The sequence below is a fragment of the Melospiza melodia genome, chromosome 5, assembly GCF_035770615.1.
Source record: "Melospiza melodia melodia isolate bMelMel2 chromosome 5, bMelMel2.pri, whole genome shotgun sequence".
In the NCBI taxonomy this organism is placed as follows: Eukaryota; Metazoa; Chordata; class Aves; order Passeriformes; family Passerellidae; genus Melospiza; species Melospiza melodia.
Window position 1 is genome coordinate 68,953,323 of NC_086198.1, and position 6,072 is coordinate 68,959,394.

At 39.3% G+C, this 6,072-nt stretch overlaps 1 long non-coding RNA gene across 1 annotated transcript; it reads right to left on the minus strand.

The window, feature by feature from the left end:
- Nucleotides 1-299: 299 nt before the first annotated feature.
- On the minus strand, nucleotides 300-3,324 carry LOC134419052 (uncharacterized). Its single transcript, XR_010027955.1, has 2 exons — nucleotides 2,823-3,324; nucleotides 300-584 (listed from the first exon to the last, which is right to left on the minus strand). It is a non-coding gene; the product is annotated as an uncharacterized LOC134419052 (long non-coding RNA).
- Between the last annotated feature and the right edge of the window lie 2,748 nt (nucleotides 3,325-6,072).

A 6,072-nucleotide genomic window follows, 5' to 3' on the forward strand; every position in this document is an offset into this window, starting at 1 on the left:
ACAAAAAACCTCAAGCAAACCTCTGTCATTAACAAGAAATAGTCTTATTCCCACAATTAGCACTTCTGTCTTCTCTTTATAAAGGCCTTTCCTTCTCAGAGTCTCTGAAAAATTTCATGGATGCCAATCCCTTTCTTCAGGGCACAGGCATTAAACAAAGGAGGGCCCAGTCCCTTTGTTTTGACTATTCTGCCCAAACAAATGTCTGTAAATGATAGACATATGACAATCAAAAACCAGAAAGCTCATTATCCTTTCCTGTGCAACAAGAGCATCACAGAAGTCTCTACATCATGAACTTGCACACTTATTTTTATTTTTTGCTGATGATTTTTAATTATTTAAATGGAACACCTAATATAATTCAATGCATTTTAACAAATTTTCTTGTTATAACTACACCATCCATTCTTGAAAGAGTACCTGCTAAACTATGATAAACAGATGATCATAACTATGACAATATGAGAGGATGTGGAACTTTCCAAAGAGGTTTGGCAGTCCAAAAGTCTTTCTGTCAGTCTTGAGTGGTCTTCACAATGTTTGGCATAATACAGGCTCATAAAATCCTCTTGACCTCTTCCCTATGACAAGCATCACAAAAGATATTTGTTTGTAATATATTGTCCAGTAGCATCAGATAAAGCAATGTGTGACCTTAAAGCAAGAGTCATGTTTCACTTTTGCACTGCAGGAGAACATTTAACCTTTCAATACTATTGCGTATAAATGACTGCATAATGGTGGGCCATTGCTAGCAAGCAGTGATGCTAATATGTTAACCTTCAGATTCTAAAGACAGCACTGGACTAACAGTCTACAGAGAACTAAATCTGTCTCTCAAATAACTTCTCCCATGTCTATCAGCAGAACTGAACTCCAAGAGTTTATTTCTCTCCTAAGCATTCTGCCACAGTAATACACACTCTCTGTCACACCCAGAAAGCAGCCTGAACCTTTAGCAGACTTAGGAACTGGGCATAGAATCAGTGCTGGAAACTGCTAGACAGCAATGAGGTCTGGACACTGCACAGAAGGGCATCACTAGAAATGTTCTACTAGAGGCACATTTATATCACTCTGCAGGGGTTCTGGTGACCCTGGGCAGAGCCCTCCTGATGGTGCTGTGGGGATGCTCCACTGGTGCTGATTCCCCTTTCTCACACAAGCTTTAAGCTGAGCCACAACTGCCTGTCTCCCACACGATCTGAGGGCTGTGCCTGTGCCTGGCCACCAGCCCCAGGGACAGACCCTGACACCAGGCTGCCTCTCTGGCCTGCCCTCAGCCCTGCCTCAACTCCATGGACTTGCCTGGTGATTGCTGGGCGGTGTTTTACCTTGGGTGCCTGAGCAGACCTGCCCTGCCACCATGCCCAGACACCACAGTGCTGCTCCCTGGCTATCCAGGCACTTCCTTCTGCTGGGCTGTGCTCACACACACCAGCCTGGTTGCTCCCATCTGAGGACCACAACCACCCTGAGCCATGGGACAGGGGGTGAGCAACAGCAAGAAAGCACAGTCAAGGGAGCACTGTTATGGTTAACACCATTTTCAGTCACCAGCTCTTTCTGTGGAAAATAAAGTATTCTGCATTTTGAGATGGAATAGAAGCTCTCAGAGACTTTTTTTTTTGACCAGGTGAGTTCCAGGAGACTCTTCAAGGATCACAGAAGGGCTTGAGTTGGAAGGCACTTTAAAAATAATCTAATCCTAACCGCTTTCCATGGGCAGGGATGCCATCCACTAAGTCAGGTTGTTCAGACACCTGTCCAGCCTGGCCCTGAACACCTCCAGGGATGGGGCATCCACACCTTCTCTGAGCAACCTGCTTCAGTGCCTCACCCCCGTCACCATAAAGATTTTTTTCCTAACATCTAATCTAAATATCTTATCTTGTAGTTTCAAATTATTCTCCCATGCCCTGTCACTGTGTCTATGCAAAAAGTCACTCTCCCTCTTTTTAGTAAGTCCCCTTTAAGTAGCAGAAGGCTGCACTGAGGTCTCCCAGGAGCCCTCTCTTCTCCAAGGTGTCATTCTTTTTTCTCTGAGACCCAGTGTGATGGGGAGAATTGACATATCCAGCTTCTTTGAGAAATGTTTCAAGGACTATAAGGGCTCAAAGAGGCTCAGAGGAGAAGGCACACCATAAGACATTTTATTCTTATCAATAGTCAGAACCAGGTATCCAGCCTGAGAATGCCCAGAAGGTGCAGCTCCTTCAGGGAGTTACACTGGGTATCTTGGAAATCAGTTACATAAATTGCCTGTGTAGAAGATATTGTCCAATGAACAGAGGAGGTTCTCTGGCACAGAGCAAAGCTTCTGGCAGAATACACTGTACCTGGTCATGCTGCAACAGGAACATGCATATTTTCTTTCATCAGGCCATTTTTTAAATAATACCATCTATTTTATGAGCTATTCTCTTGAAGTTTAAAAGGAACTAAAACCATAGGCGAAGTGAAACCATGGCCCTGATTTCCTATTTAAAGCTTTTCAATTGCAACTTGATGTGATTTTTCAAATTTGAATTATTATTAAAGACTCAAAAGTCTTCAGGAAAATTACTTTCTCTTCTGCACGTAGCAAGGATCAGCTTAAACTCTAGTAGGAGAATTAAGCTTTCAGTTAATATTTAGAATATTCTTAGAATAATTCTTTAACTAAAAAGTGTATTATTAGCTATGTTCATACATAGAGATTTCTAAACATGCATTAGCTATGAGCTGAGCAAGCCAGAAGGTGTACATTTGGATAAAAAATATCTATAAAACATGTCAGCATCTCGAAAGAAAATGACACAGTTTTAAGAAGAGCTTACATTAAATAAAGCAGAACATGAAGTAGATGTTACCAACAGCTTTACAAAACGTTCAAGTCTTCCTTAGCATTGAAAGTTTGATGCTTTGAAGCAAGAATTTCCCACATCTTATTCATGGTAAGACTCTGTATGGATGAGAAGTCAGACAAGAGGTTGAAATAGCAAAGTTTAAAGCAAAGCCTCACCGTAGTGCTGGTTAACTCTTAGAAGTATTTCTGAATTCTTTGAGACCAGTAAGAAAGGCTGGAGAAGCAGCTGAAGCCTGGAAGGTACGTGTCCCATCTCAGGATGATATCTTTCATCAGACACTCTGCCCTGGGAGGAATAGACAATAACAAAAGCCCTACACTGACTTGGTTCTGTCCTGACAATGTTCATAGTTAAAGTTTTGAAGAAATTATTTGAAAGTCCACTAAATATACTATCATGTGATTATTATAACTTTCAGTTAAAAGCCCTGAAATCCTATCTTCTATGCCATAAAATAAGCTATAAGGCATAATTTTTCAAAGACCCTGAACTAACATTGACACGGTATCTCCAAACAAGCTTTCCAATCTCTTTTACCAGTTTTGTTTCATAAAATGTACAACTTCCTATTAAAAACTTATAATAGGTAACAACTAAAGCCTACTTGTATCCTCTAAAAACACTAAAAATACATAGAAAGTTAAAATAATATATATAAACCAAATTAAGTTTGTGAGGTTGACAGCAACAATATATCTTGAAAGCCAAACATTTTTTATGCATTAGGTAACTATGATCCCTTTTCTTGTCTATTAAGATTTATCTGTTGCCTCAAGTAACCAGAAAGAACTGAAGGAGTAACAAATAGTGCTATTAATAAACAGTGCTCCATACAGATCGAGTTTATAGATCTTTCTGTACTTTTTGCCCCTCTCTCACTTTATTCTCCAATTCTATTAGCAAGTCAACTTTTGCACTTGGTGTGTGGAAAAGATTATATGCATAAACCAATTAGAGGATTGGAAGCGCTTTGCTCCTATAAGCTAGAAAACTAGTTTACTCCTGGTGAATGAGCTAATTGAGTACTAGCAAGCTGGCAAGCTTTTTATATAGCACCACAGACAACTAGAACAGTCAGGCAGAGAATCTAATCTATTACATAAGCATTACACAAGGACATTAACTGGCTCTTTCCTGTAGCAATGCCAAATTTAATTCTGATATGCTCTGGGTTTCATCCCGTGTTTGCAGTTAATACACAAGATGTAACTGGCACAGGTTATGTGTAAGAGCTTATGCCAAAGAAAGCGTATTTCTGAAGAAACTGTCAAGGTACTAAAAGCTAATATTGTAGTTCCACTGCACTTTGCTTGAAATCAGAAAAATTGCTATGAATACAGGACTTCCTCCATTAAATCTTTATCAGATTTCGTATTTACCTGAACATCTCAAAAAGCAATAAATACTGTTCTAGAAATCGATGAGCCTCAAAAGATCAAGTAATCTAGTTCAGAATGGAGCTTACTGTCGGACATCAGCTGATGTACCAAGCCCACACTTAGCTCCTGCCCGAAGCGAATCCTTCTGTGCTACGTCACTAATATATTAACAAGTAGCTCTTGTACAGATGTACCCCCTTAACCTCTGCTAAATCCTGCTTATCCCTGGAACATGTCCCTGATAGCAAGGTTGAGCAGCTGGACAAATTATGCCTCTCTCCACTTAAATGGAAAGGTTTACAAAGAAACAATCAAACACTAAGGCAAACTGCACTTAGTGGGCACGTTTTACTGAAATCTATGGGATAAAATCTAAATGTGTCAATGCCAAAGGCACAGCTCCCTTGACAAAAAGCAATAGAAGTGGACATGGCAGATTGACAGATTCAAAGGTAGATTAAGAGGGGAGAGGAGAGGAAGCAGCCTCTGAACATGGGTATAATATCAATTGAATACATATATTTTCCATCATCTTCACTTTCACTTTGCAAGGTCCTGCTTCCTTAGGAGTTGTACATAAATTGTGTACTCATGCTTTAAGCAAGACAAAAAATATAGCAGCAGGGCTCTGCATTTGCCCTGCTTCCTTTCTGTCATATATGTTTTTAATCCAAGTTTTTTACTGATCAGACTCCTAAAGAAAAATTGAATACATTAATTGTGAAGAATGCATTGTCCAGGATGAACATCACAGAGCATTAAAGTGGGGAAATAGTTCCTGTGTTCATTCTAACTGAGCCACTAATCTTGAACTTCTGATCTTTGTTTGTTAGAAATCAGATTAGATAAGGATCTAAGATACACAAGACCTTCAAGGTAAAGGAAATGGGAGAAAAATCAGGCAAACTAAAGCTCTAATTTAGCTTGAGGAGCCCTAGAATTTAAACAGCAATAGAAGCACAACAGGCCTAGAAGCACAGAAAGATCAAACAAAGAGCACAGCAGTGAGTCCAGGACAAAACAAGCAGTGAACATAGACATATTGTAAAGGCCAGACTCAGCAATGGGCATCAGTCCAATTCCTTAAAGAGTGACACCAATTTGGCAAAGGCAGCAACAATGAAATGGCCACATGTTAGCTAACCTCTCCTTCAACAGATTATCATGCTGAATAAGCATATGTGATCCTAGAGATTACATTTAGCTTAGACCAACAAAAGACAAAGGAATCTCCTGATGTATTTAATGGGGCTGTGAATGACAGGACATCTACACCAGAAGCCTTACATGTGCTTACACAAAATTATTCAGTAAAATATAAATTCTATGCCATATCAAAGTGTGATTTTTGAGAATGCACAATTTCATGCATCAAAATTAAGGTGCACATAATTTTAAAACAGGCCTGTACAGTCTAATCCTGCACTGTGAATATGGGATATGAAAAAATGTATTAAAATAAATAATATAGCATATGGGGCTAAGACACAAGCAATTATTAGAAAAATCCCAGATAATCTAATACATTATGGGTAGCTAGGACCATGGTTCTCAAAGTCTCTTCATTAAAAAATCTTCAGAGGATGCTCACATGAAAGAGGAAAAATATTGCAGAATGTCTAGAATCAATATCTGCCTAAATCAGTACAAACAAAAGAATCCAGAAAGGACACTGTAACATGTAATAAAGAAAAGAAATAAAAGAACAAAAAACCCCAACCCCAACAGTATTACAAACAGTGAAAGGTAATGGTTTTGTCCACTGTACCAGAAATGCCTTCAAAAAACATGGTACACCGCAGTCTGCTTATGTAAGCATCCCCAGAAGATACTTTTCAGGA